The sequence below is a fragment of the Zonotrichia leucophrys genome, chromosome 1 (assembly GCF_028769735.1).
Source record: "Zonotrichia leucophrys gambelii isolate GWCS_2022_RI chromosome 1, RI_Zleu_2.0, whole genome shotgun sequence".
NCBI classification, from domain to species: domain Eukaryota; kingdom Metazoa; phylum Chordata; class Aves; order Passeriformes; family Passerellidae; genus Zonotrichia; species Zonotrichia leucophrys.
This window is the reverse complement of record NC_088169.1, coordinates 30,727,903-30,740,829: the sequence shown is the minus strand read 5'-3', so window position 1 is coordinate 30,740,829 and position 12,927 is coordinate 30,727,903. Positions and strand designations below refer to the sequence as shown.

Sequence of the window (12,927 nt, the reverse complement as noted above, 5' to 3'; positions counted from 1 at the left end):
CTGTACTGATCCCAGGGATTGCCATGACCCAGGTGTGGGACTCTCTCAGAGCAGTGGGCTGAGGGCCCTTGCTAGCACTCTGTCCCTCTAACCTTGGTGTGTCATCTCACAGCTTGTCACAGGCAAGCCTGGCATTATCCCACTCTCCCTTCAAGTCTGGTTTAAAGCTCTGTCAACAAGCCCTGCTAACCTGTGAGCAAAGACTCCCTCCCCTTAATTATGGGGGAAAAAATTTAAGGTTTAAATTTGGCCACTCTTCAACATCTCACTGAATTTGACCCACAGCCACCGAACACCATTGAAAGGAAAGCTGCAAAATAATCAGTTCTGGGGCTGGAAGAAAATTTCTGGGCAATGTTTCTGAATGCTTTTGCTGTAGTACTGTCATCTTTGTAAGCTAATACTTCTTTTAGCAATGAAACCACTTTGATTTGGGTAGAACTCAGAACTTCTCTGCTTTCTTAGAAAAACAAAATTATGCTGATTTGTATCTTTTCCTTGTACAGGCTGCATTTGTTTGCACACAAGATGTGAATAATGAAGGAGTCTACAAAATTCAGCTGGCGAAATTCTATCAGAGTTTGCAAGAAACAAAACAAACACAAAAACAGCCCATCAAGTAAAAATGGCTGATAGATGCAAAAGGCAACACAGATGGAGGTAATGGAGTTTCAAAAGAGGAATTAGAGAATATCTGAATGGAAGCTCGTAAATCTGCAGCAATTCAGCTTTGCCAAGAATTGCAGTGGGAAATCCTCATTATGGGAGATATTTCCATTCTGTACTCACTGATGAGAACTTTGCTAGGGCAACCACAGGGAAAGCAGGAGAGCCAGCCATCAGCATTCCTGAGCCCTGCCAGCCTGCAGTGCTGACTCACAACGCAGCCTTGAGTGAGTCACTCATTGCCAGATGCTTCCACCTGACCTTGTCAAGGTGCTGCAAACAAGGAAGCAAAACAGACTCACCTTTGGCAACTCTGGCAAACAAGTTTTATCATGTTGTATTCCAGCTTCCCCCACACCACCAGTAAGCAGTGTGCCCAAAGAAGAAGCTTTAGGCCAGGCCCAGCCATTTCTGGGACTGGGAGCCATTTTCCTGGCATGGCAGACACATAAAGGAGTTGTTTGTAACAGAGGAAGACTTGACTGTGGCAAAGGAAACCTGACAACTTTCTACACAGAAAGTGGAGAACCTGGCAGCAGAGAAGCCAGTGGCTCAGCAGATCCTGTGGGAAAGATCAGTGAGCAAGGAGATGCAGAGTCCCAGGGAGGGAGCCACATAAACATCTGAAATAGCCTCCTACCATGCAAGCTCAGCTGAAGGGCTTAGATAGAGCCTGGTCTTCAATCTTCCACCAAATGGGAAAAATATCAGTGCTTCTAACAGTGGGCTGGTGAATCCTGGAGGGCTACAAAATCTGGGGATTTTTCTGTTTTATTCCACCAATTTCTCACCAGAGGGCATGCCACATTGCCAGTCTGGGAAGGACAGTCCTTGTGTGACACTCTGTCTCAAGGCAACTGCTGTGACATGCTCTTTCTCTTCTGTGGGATCAGATGTGGGCAGCCTGATCTATGTTAAAAAAAGGTCATCAAAAGTTTCTGAAACAATTTCCTTGAGACTGAGATTTCCTGAAGGTTTTTCTCTGTAGTGCCTCTCTGTAATATCTCTTGTACCACCACCTCTGACCACAAACACTGGGCTGGACTAACATGACTTGCAAAGCCTAAAAAAAGACCTGAGACCTGAGTGGTGCAAGGTGAGACCTGCAAGCTCAGGGGAAAGGAGCCATAATCATCCTTATCCTTGCCTAATCTTCATCTCCCCTTGCCTCCCAGCACTGGCTCTGGATCAAACTTCCCCGTCTCATGACAGGAGACAATGCCATTAATCACATTGCTGCATCCAGTATTTATACATAGAAAAATCAAGCTGTGTTCCAGGTTATTGAAAATCCCTCCTGAGTGCCAGCAGAGGGTTAGCTTTAGGCTGCAGCTGCCCAGATACCATTACTGGTAAGAAGCCTTACTATCAGCTATATGGGGAGATTCTTGGGGGGGGATGGGGTGGGAGGGGGAGATATGAGAGGCTGCCCTGCAGAGCTGTAATCTGGGGTTTACAGTTAGCCCACATCTCCTACAGAGTCATGTAAAAGTGCCATTAAAGTCAGTGCAGGAGCTCTCACTGCAGTGGGCAGTTTAGACACAAACACAGGCAACAAGCTGTGTCCTGAGTACTCCTCTCCACTTTGCCCATCTTGCCCCAGGCTCTGTGAGGACTGTGCAATGCAGGAGGATTTGGGATGGCTCTCAGCTCTGTTGGGCTGGTGAAGGTAAAGTGATGTGAGTTATATGGTTCCTGTTTTCTGTTACTGTGACCCTTCTGTGACACCTGAAAGCTTCAGGAAGTGATTCATAAAAACTCATTTGCAGCAGGCTGGGTGCACTAAGGGAGCTGTAGGAAGAAAGCTGTGTGAAGAAACCACCACAGGTATAGGTATACCCAGCTGTGTACCGTACCACCAACAGCACAGAAAGGTGTCCTGAGCTGTTGGTACTGACCCAGCAAGCCAGGCTGTGTTGTAGTAGCTGCACCAGGCTTAGATCCTGCCAGCACTCACCCAGGTAAGGGATGGATGTCCCTCTGTGTGAGGTCTCACCCTGACACCACAAATTACTCCTCAGAGAGCAAACCCTTATTCAGAGAGGCAGAACCTCCATGCAATAAGTGCCTCTCTTATTTCTGCTCTGTGACTCTGTTAGAAAACCAGGCTAGTGAAATACTCTTACCAGTTCTAATCCCTGGATAGCACAGTGAAGCCTTATGTCCTTTGTGCTGTTTCCAGCTACAGCATATTAAGTGTTAGAATTTTTGTACTCTTTTGGAAGAAATAGAGAGAAATAATACTTACGCTGGACCTGACCCATTTGAACTAGTGAAATACTGAAAACTCCTAGTTGTCTTTGAATAGAAACATTTCAAAGTATTATCCAAATATTTTGAAACAATATTCAAAGTATGTTTTCTTTGTGAGATATTTTATTTGATGTTTGCAAAATATGTGATGTCTGCAAGCTATTGGATTTGACTCTCAGCTCATGTTGAGCAGTAAGCAACATGCTTTTTGGCTGCAAGACTAAAGCTTTCCTCCTGACAACTGGTGACTTGCACACCGTTGTCTTTCTTTCTTTGCATTTCTGCAGGTAATTTGTGCTAAATTAATGAAGCATTTTCAGAATAGCTTCTAATCACCAATAGAAAAACCATTATGCTATCTAAGAAGTTGCAGTTAATGAAATTATTTGGTTTTACTTGCAGGGCACCTAAATGTTTTATTTGCTCCTTGAAAAGAGCTACAAGCTCCTTTTCTGAAATTCCCTCTTTCTGAAATAAGCTCTTTTTCAAATTTTCTCTTTCTGAAACGATTAATGGACATATTTTCTGTCACAGCCAGGGCTGTGTATGTGACCAGCTGTCCTGTTAAATTCCTTTGAGCAAATCATCATTTAGTAGTGCAGGTGCAAATTCTTCTGCAGCCAGTGGGTGTAGCAAGTACCTATCTGAGATCAGCATTTTCCCTTCTGAATCAAACTGCCCAGATCTCAGAGGACCAAATGGGACAAGGGGAAAAATGGGAGCCATGAATTGTGGTACCACTAAAAACCTGGGGTGCTGGAAGGATATAGACACGTGTGCTTTTTGAACACATAACCACTTTCCAGTGATGAGAAAATCTGGGGAAAGTGGAGACATTTGAGAGGCTGGGAAAGAGATGTAGCAACTGGAGTGGGAGAGCATGACTGTACCCACTGTCAGAGTTTCAGTGCACCAAAGCCAGGGTGCCTCACCCCATAATGACACAGCTAAATGGAAAGATTTTGTTTCTTTTGTGTCTCCACCCAGTTAGATAAAGATATGGCTAATGAAAGCCAGGTCACACCTGTCTACTGGCACCTTTTCCTCTCTCATTACGCGTGTTACCTTCACAGATAGATTTATCTCGGCATAGAGATAAAGGGGGTTCTTTTTGTTTGTTTTCTGTTTTCTCTTTAATTTTAGAGGAAGTGTTTCATACCTGAAAGGTACAGATTACAGTTGCTTTTGCTTTCTCTAAACTTAACTTTGGTGGAAAAATGGGAGCTGCTGAATCTGTTGTGTTTGATCCACTAGAGAATAAATATGTAAATAAAAAGCTGGGGCTGCACAGATTATAGCCCTCTGACAATAGCTGATTAAAAGCCATGAAGTAAAACTGAGGATATCTTAGGCAATTTCATTAAATGAAAAATACTTATGTTTCTGGCTTTAATATTTACACATATCTTTTTATCTTTTTGCTTATTATGATTTAAAGCAATTTTAATTTACCTCAAAATACGTGTTATTCAATAATAATTATTCAATAATACTTGTAATTCAATAAACACTTCACTGTCTAGTATAGCTGGTTCTAGACCTGCATCTTTTATCAATACCTTCTCTGAGGAATTCCTATTTATTTCTAACAGACAACCCAAATTCAAGATTACAGAGTTTAACCTATAATGAAATAGAATGCAGACATGGCTCAGCTGAGAAAGCACAGGTTTCAGTTAATCGTGGAATTCTCTGTCCTGAAGCAAAAACCCACCTTGAATGTACTGTTCAGATGAGAGAATATTTTTTTAACTTCAAGCCCAGAGCAGAATAATAAAAGTCCCGGTGTTGAAACTGCAGGTGCTTCATGCAACACTGAGTAAATGACTCCAGAGTGAGTTTGGCTGGAGAGAAGTGACAGTCTTTTATTCATTGCACAAGCACCTCAGTCAGTCTGTCTGCTCAGGTTTCTGGAAACCTCTGTGGTCTGATTCACTATTTCCTTACTGTTTGTTTTGGGACTGGGAGTAACTATGCAAACATGACGTTGATGCAATCAATGTTGCAGGGAGTATCTAGGCTAATCCCTGCATTCAACTTCTCAACATGTTTCTTGGGAGCAAGGGGTTGGATTCCTTACTGTCTTCTCTCCCATGCTGAACCTATGGAGATATAGGCACCCACAGTTTTTGCATTTATTTTCTAACTAAATATGGTGATATGCAAGCCAGTGAAAGAGAGAACTTCTAGTGTACAGTGAAATGTTCTGACAGTTGGCATAAGGACATAGCTAGCACAAAAAACGTATTTTCACACAAAACCTTTTTGCAAATTTGCAGCTTCTAAGAAATCAGCATTGTCTTCAAAATCATCTGAGGTAGTCAGGCTAACATCTTGGTTTTAGCACTGATGGCTTGGTGCTTTCAGGAAAGAATTAGAATTTTGCTTCCCTCCAGATTGGTTTAATGATATCCAAAGATATAATATTTCTAGCAGGCTCTGTCTGGTGACTCAGAGTTTAGTTGGAGGGCTGGTCTAGGGGCCAGAAACACTTCTGGAGACCTGTGCCACTTTTTAACATGCATTCCAGGCAGAATCCATCTCAACTAACAGCACCTGTGAGAAACATCTGGCCTGTTTTAGAAGTCTGCCTTCTGAAGAAAGGTAGGAAAGCTGCTTCCATAGGTCAGCTCTGAAGGGATCCATTCAGCACCCTGCAGCCACTTTGGCCAGCAGACATCCTACCCTGTGCTGCTGAGGAAGAAGCAGGATTCAGTACAACAAGTATGTTATTTACAGTAGCAGAAAGTGTGAAGGAAGAAAAGAACAGCAAAGCTTTCAGACCTGCTTTCCAGTTCCTGATTCTCCAGGGAGTGTTGTGTTGGTTTTGGAGACATTTATGAGGAAAGATTTAAAGTTTCCTTTAAGGACTTCCTTTAAGAGTTTCTAAAGGTGGGGTGGATGGTGTTTGCAAGTCTTTTAGGAAAGAAAAGCTTGATTTGTATCTCTCTGCAGACAGTGCCACTTTCAGTTGCGAGGCAGTGGTATGGAGACCAGAAAGGTTTCCTGTTTAATCTCCCAGCCAAAACTACAAACACATGAATAGTTCTCTAGAAAAACACAGCTAAAAGATTGCACTTCCTGGCACTGGCTATGGAACATCAAATTATAGGTGGCTGTGCTTTGATACTGTAAAATGTACGTGGCCTGCAGACAGGCAGGACAGAAGTCCGTGGGACTCAGGATGCATCCGAGGGTGCTGAGAGAGACAGCTCTGGCTCCCTGCCATCTTTGGAAGGCTGTGGTCACTGGAGAAGGCCTCCAAGGAGGCCTTGCAAATGTCACCTCTGAAGTGTGAGAAAGTATCCAAGGAACTGCAGGCTGGTTGGCCTAACCTGGAAAGATTACAAACAGATCTGGAAGCTGTGACTGGCCACATGAGGAACAGACAGGTAACTGGGAACAGCCAGCATGGGCTTAGCAAGGACAAGTCCTGCCTGCCCACCCTGCCTGCCCTCTGTGCTGCAGTGGCAGACTGTGAACAAGGGGAGAGCAATGCTCATTACAAAGATGTTAAGCAGTAAGGGCCCCAGCACTGACCTCTGAGGGAGGCCACGAGCAGCCAGCTGCCCGTGGAACTTTGTGCCTCTGACCACAAGTGTTTAGGCTCAGCAATGCAGCCAGCTTTCCACCCACCATGCACTCTGCTCATTTGTTTCAGCAGTTTGGCTCCAAGGATACTGTGAGAAGCTACAATGAAGGTCAAGATCAAATCAAGAGGCAGTTGGCAGAGGTTGCAACAAAAGCAATCCCAATCAGATAAAAAGAAAACCAAACCTCATTGGGGGGTGGGGGGGTTGATTCTTATTTGGGAACCCCTGTCCTTAGAGATGCTGATAACACAGCCATCCAAGGCCCTGAGCAACATGTTCTGAGAGAGCCACATTCCAGTGAACGGGTGGCCCAGATGGATGGAAGGCATCCAGACAGGTCCTTTCCAAACTGAGTTATTCTATGATCTACACTGTATTATAGTATGTGTTTTTACGTAGGTGTGCAAAGACTTCCAGCACCATCTCCCTGGCCTTGTGTGGGAGGCTGTTTTGTACCTTAATTCAAAACAGTTGTGTCTGGCTTTCTCCAAGAGAAGATACAACCTTCTGGAAGCTCGTGTTTTTGTTTCCACTTCTGTTAGGGAGATGTCAGAATAATGAAAGTTACCACTGTGTGCAAGACTAATTACTGCCTATTTGAGAAAAGGAATATGGGGCTGTATTGCCTTCTTACAAGGTCAGGTGTGGAAACCGTCTGGGCAATGGGAGGAGGTCTGTGCTCTCCTGCAGAGGAAGAGCTGAAGAACAAAGCTGTCAGCCTACTGCTTATCATCCCTAATACACATCTCGGTTTTGTGTGCGAATTGGTATTTGCTCCATGCCTGACCCTGCTCTAAAATTAAAGATAATAATATTTCAACATGTTCTTGCCATGCAGAGACGGCTAAAGAGAATCAACAGCAAGGATAGACCCACGGGGAACAGCTGTGAGGGGTAGTATGTACTTTCTCTGTCCTCCAGACAGGAATCAGAATAACCTTTAAGGGCTCAGCCAACAAATATTTTTGTGACATCATCAGTGTTTAATCTAAACAACTAATGTTGATATTACCTCCAATATCATGATAGAGATAATGCCTGTGAATGGATAGGAAGGCTCCACATTGTGGGGCTACATCCGTGTACATTTTATCTCATCTCTGATGACATAAGCACTCCAATCTGTGCTCATTCTGGATCTTGGAGGTACATCTAGTAGGGTGCTTCTGACCCATTTTACAGCAGTCCCATCTGCACTGAGATTCCCTCTGTGGTCAGAGGAGAGATAGGTGTTTTCAGGGAGTTAGTTATAGGTGTTTTCTTTCTTTTGATAGCAGATCATCAGAATAGATTTTACAACTTCCTGTTTCTTCTCAGCTACTGAAAAGGAAGTGTGGGTGACAGGCTCAAATCCATTCTTCATTGTGAACATCCAAAGTGCAGATTCATCTCAGCCTGACTTTAGGGTGTTAGAGTAGTTGCCCTGGCTGGCCTCCCACAGGACCCCCAGACAGGTACCCTGTGCCCCCGTGGCAGGGGCTGTGTGTGAGCTCAGGCCCTGGTGCCCAGCCCTGGCCCCAGCTATGCTGTAGTTGTCCCTGTGCCCTCTGCCCCATCCCTGCTGTTCCAAACTCGCTCCCTGGACTCTCCACCTTGACTTCACACCAGACTCCTTGCCTGCTGCTACCTCTGAAGGGTTTGATCCAATCACCTCAGCTCTAATGCCATTTGGTGCTGCTTATCTCGCTCGGTGGGGAGCTGATGCTCCACCAGTCTCACACAGGTCTGGCACCAGCCCCCAGGGACTTCACAACAGGCCAGGGGAGTCTGAAAAGGTGTCAGACATCAATGGGCAGGCAGCTGGACTGCACCCCAGGTGTCCAAAGCCCAAGTGTCTGCCTGAGAGCAAGGTGTCTAAGCTCTTGGTACAGGCAGGAAGGATCGTAAGACCATATAGTTAATGGGGTCTGGAGACCAATTTGGCTGACCAAATGCTGGGACCAGCCTCAGGAAGAAAGTAGCTTGCTAGGCTCAACCAGCTGTATGGGCTTGGTCTTCCTTGTCTACCACTGGAGTTTAAGCTGTATCTCACATTCAGGCACTATAATTTAGGCAAGCTAAATCCCACCCATGGTGACTAAAAGGAGAAGAAATAAATACATTTATGAGAAAAATATCAAAATTATCAGTCTTTGTGTTAAAAATTATGATTTTCATCTGAAAGGTATAGAAAGGCAAATGCTCTGTGGATATTTAAAATTCAGTCACTGTGTCTGTACATGCAGTCACACACTCCAAGAGTATTACATGCACTCTCACAAAACACATCCTTTGTTTATAGTCATATGGATTTACAAACACTCCCTGGAAGAACAGGGACACACTCATTGTATACAATATATTTTTTACTTCTGTAAACTGTTAATGTATAATTATAAATAATAATTTGGGATAGTTCCCATATGATTTTCTGCATTCTGTGATTCTATCTCTCTAAGTAAATGAAAATATTGGTAGTGTAAAATAATGATCTCTTTTTGCCCAGTCTCCTCTGCTCAGTTCTACAGCATTGTTATATCCTCCTCTGTTGCCATAGAAATGATTGATATGTCCAACCATTGCATTCTTGCCATACCCTTGCCTCTACATATTATTTATTTTGCCCTTAAAACCAGATTCTTGGTTGGCTTTTTGATATTTTGGGTTATGTTCTGCAGAGACAATAAAAATGAAACACACAAAGGAAAGAAAAGAAAAAAGAAAACTTTAGCTTTGAGAAGACTGAAATGAATTCAAAAGACTGAAACTAATTCAAAAGTTACCTGTATTCACACCGTGAATATCCATGATTTTACTGTAAACCTCTGACATTTGTTGTTCTTATTAACTTGTAGCTCTGGCAAACAATGACTTTGTGAGATTCTTAGCATCTTCTCGTGCAAAACAAGTATTTGCAGTGTTTAAAGCTTCCTAGCTACAGAATGTTAAACACAAAAGAAATTTAAAGATCTGCCTTTTGGGGGGGCCTGCTGATTTTAGGGGGAATGAATTATGATTTTTGCAGGTTTGGGTTTCCCTCTCAAGAAAGAGGAAGAAAAAAAGAACTAGTCAAGCATGATGACATGATGCAAAGAATAGCAGTCAGAATGATTAATTTAATTTTGCTTCACATGTTTCAGAACTTACTAATGCAAGCTGGCTACTTCCAGACTCCGATGTCCATTCCACAGCACTTTAAGACTCTAGGAAATACCCTGGGGCTGCCTGGACTTCCTTTTCACTGACTTCCACTTCCCCCCAGCAGTGCCCGCAGGGATAGGGCACCAGGCATGCTCCCCCTTCCCTAAAACCTTTTCCCCCGCCCCAGTCCTTGGCTCAGAGCCCCACGAAGGTCCCCGCACGTTCCCTGTACATCCTTACACAGGAGAGAGGGTTTTCTGTTCACCCAAGGCACGATGCACGATTCTGTTCATCCTGCAGCAGGAGTGCTTTCAGCCCGGAGCAGAGTACCCAAGGCAGGCCAGGGTTTGGGACAGGGGGCTCCATGGCTTTGCACCCCTGCTCCTCCTGCTGAGATTCCCAGCGTTTGCTCCGCGCCCCAAAGGATGGCACCGCCAGTCCCAAAAAGCGCTTTCGGGGCAACCGAAACAACTTCTCAATCTCCTGCCTTTTTCGGGGACTTCACATCCCGAAGCTGCCTGTAGCACCGATTTCTATGAAGTGCCACTAGGTGGCCCGGGATTGAACCTCCGCAGGCAACAGCTTTCAGTGGGATGTGCGTGTGTGGGGGCAGGAATTTGGGAATTATCCTTGGGCGGTGCGCACCACCCTCAGCGCTTCTGGGATGTTTAGATCTTGGTTGCAGATGCTGGAGGAGGGAAAGGGGCATCCCAGCAAACCCTCTGAAATGGGAACGAGCTCATTCTTATTTCTCACGTGAAATGAAACACAAAGTTTTTCTCTTGAGAATTGGGACTGGGGATAGCCTGGAGCCTAGTAGAACTCCCCAGAACACCAGCCCCGCCGCCGCCCCAAATAAAAATGTGTATTGTTCTTCTCTTTCAAACTTTTTCAAAGGCAATTGTTAGCAACATCAGGGGCTTATTTTGACACAGGTTAGCTTTGAGAACTCACCATGGATGAGACATACTGGAGGAGAAAAGGGCTTTCACATGCCCAGCAGATGACAAGGGTGATCCAGAGGCATCAGTTTTATGTCTCTCACCCCCCCTAACCTCTTTCTCAGAGGTGCCCTGAAGTCATGGATTACTCCCCATTCCTCACTTCCCTCCATACCACACCGCTGTGTTTTCTGCCCATTCTTGCTCACTCCCATTCCGGGGGGCTCCGTGTCCCCCTGCCTCACTGATACCTATCTGGGCATCGGACCTGCGGTTTGGCAAACACCCCGTGAGGCGGTGGAGGGACATCTCCCACCCGCCTCCCACCCGGAGCTGCCCCAGACCCCTGGGGCCGTGTGAGAGGTTGCTGCGGGCAGGAGCCGGGAGGAGCAGGGAAGGCGGGATGCACGGCCCAGCACTGCCTGGAAAACCTCGTCCTGCTCCCTGGAGAGGCCAGGGCTGAGTTTGTCAGGGTGTCAACACCTCAAAGGCAAGGAGGAGGGGGAAAGAGGAGGTAGAGACATCGTTGAGCAAGAAGGTGCAAGTGGGTGCCATCAGCCGGTTGTTTGAGCTACAAACAACTGCAGAGATGCTGGGAGCTGTAGCTATGCCAAATACTTGGCCCATCCACCTCCTGTGTTGTTCCCATTCCACCTTCTCTTATCCACAGTCAGCAGGGCTCTGGCCAGCAGTGCTTTCCCTGACATTTTGGATTTGACTGGAAAGCAATGCTAAACTATGACATGCAGGCAGGTGAGCAAGCAACGCTGGCTAGTCAAGCATGTGGTCTCACAGACCCTGACAGCAAGTCAGATGTGTCCCCCCACACCCTCATGTGCCGTAAAAATTCCTCATTTCGGGTCAGAGACAGCAAAGGTGAGCAACACCAAAGCGTTCATCCAGCTCTTTGGGGGTACAGAGTGGGGAAGTTTCATCTGGCTTCTGCACGGCAGCTACCAGAGCGCCTGCCAGCCATTGACAAATTAGAGGCTTGTTTTAAAGTGCAAAAATACACTTATTCTCAACTTTGCTTTTATTGAGAGAAAAGGGATAAAAACCTAATTCATAAGCCCCACCTAAAGCCTCTTCCCCAGTGTTGGCTCTGCCTCAGCCTCCCTCCCCACAAACATTACCTGCCTTCCCCCAGAGGGCTCCTCCTGTCTTCCTCGTTTTTAGGGTGGAGGCTAATAAGCTCCCCAACCCTGGTAAGTCAGTATTAATTAACCTGCAGATCCCTGCAGGCTTCCAACACCTGCTAACAGAGAACGCAGCCAGGCTCTCACGGTGGTTTTTTGGATTTTTTTTTTTTTTCCACACAGCAGCCTTTAGCACCTGGAATAAGGGAGGGTTGTAAGTTCTCACTTTGCCTGGGTGGCTTACAGTGAGGTAAAAATAAGGGGGGGGGAATAATATTTTGTACTGCCTGCTTCTTTCATTTTTTCTCTCTTCCTTTTTTTTTTTTTTTTTTTTTTTTTTTTTTTTTTTTTTTTTGTTTTTTTTTTTTTTTTTTCTTTTTAATTTAGACCAGCAACCTCTTTTGCATGGGAGGGGCATCGGCAAGGAAATACCTCTGCTGTATGCCATTACCACCTTTCTGAGGCCGGGGGAGGCACTTTTAGCTGAGTTCTGCCTCTGCTAATGGGCACCCTCTCTGCTGCTGGTGGCTGCCATCTGTGGCAAACGCTGCAGAGCACGTAGTCAATCACTGCGGGATGCAGTTCTGTGGAGCAACAGCTCTCTAGGGACTGATTTAGGGCCACTACACTAAGGCCAGTTGGAGCTAATTGGATTTTTCAGCCCCCAGCCTGGGTCTCCAGATGTGACAGGGCAGCATAGCTTTATTAACCTAGCTGTGATCATCCATGCTCCTTGTTACAGAGAAAGAGATTTCAGGGTTTTTTTTGCCTTGGTGTTGAATCACAGCATAGTGGGGGTTGTTTCCTGCCAGCTCCTGAACAAGAGCCAAGTGGCATTCCTTGCCTGCTGGAATTTTACAGCATGCACTGAGCAGGGGTGCCACCCTGCTGAATGCTAGCAATTTTTATTTCAGTGAGCACTTCTTGTTATCTCCACCAATACATGAGTAATTTTTCAGTGGACTAGGAAAACCAGGAAAAAGAAAAATCCCTGGCAACATTCTTCCATGACCCATTCAGGTGGCTAAAGCTTTTACAAATGTCCCCCCACAGCTAAGAGGACACACTGGCAAATAGCCCGTGTGCAGAAGAATGGAGATGGTGTTTTGCAGGGTCACTCCTGCAAGGGTGTGCAGGCCTCTGCCAGAGAACTGCCACCACCCTGCTCTTCCCTGCCCAGGCTCCATCTTGGTGCCAGCTTTGGTGCTCTCTGGGTCC

At 45.5% G+C, this 12,927-nt stretch overlaps 1 long non-coding RNA gene across 3 annotated transcripts in view; it reads right to left on the bottom strand.

Moving 5' to 3' along the window:
- The window catches only part of LOC135446584 (uncharacterized), a 29,221-nt gene that overhangs the window by 2,348 nt on the left and 13,946 nt on the right, over positions 1-12,927 (bottom strand). The window contains exon 4 of one of the 3 annotated variants that reach the window (XR_010439840.1): positions 11,704-11,905. The exons of the other annotated variants lie outside the window; for them this stretch is intronic. This is a non-coding gene — a long non-coding RNA (uncharacterized LOC135446584). Of the gene's footprint in view, positions 1-11,703; positions 11,906-12,927 lie in introns of those variants that run through there. 3 annotated transcript variants of the gene reach the window in all.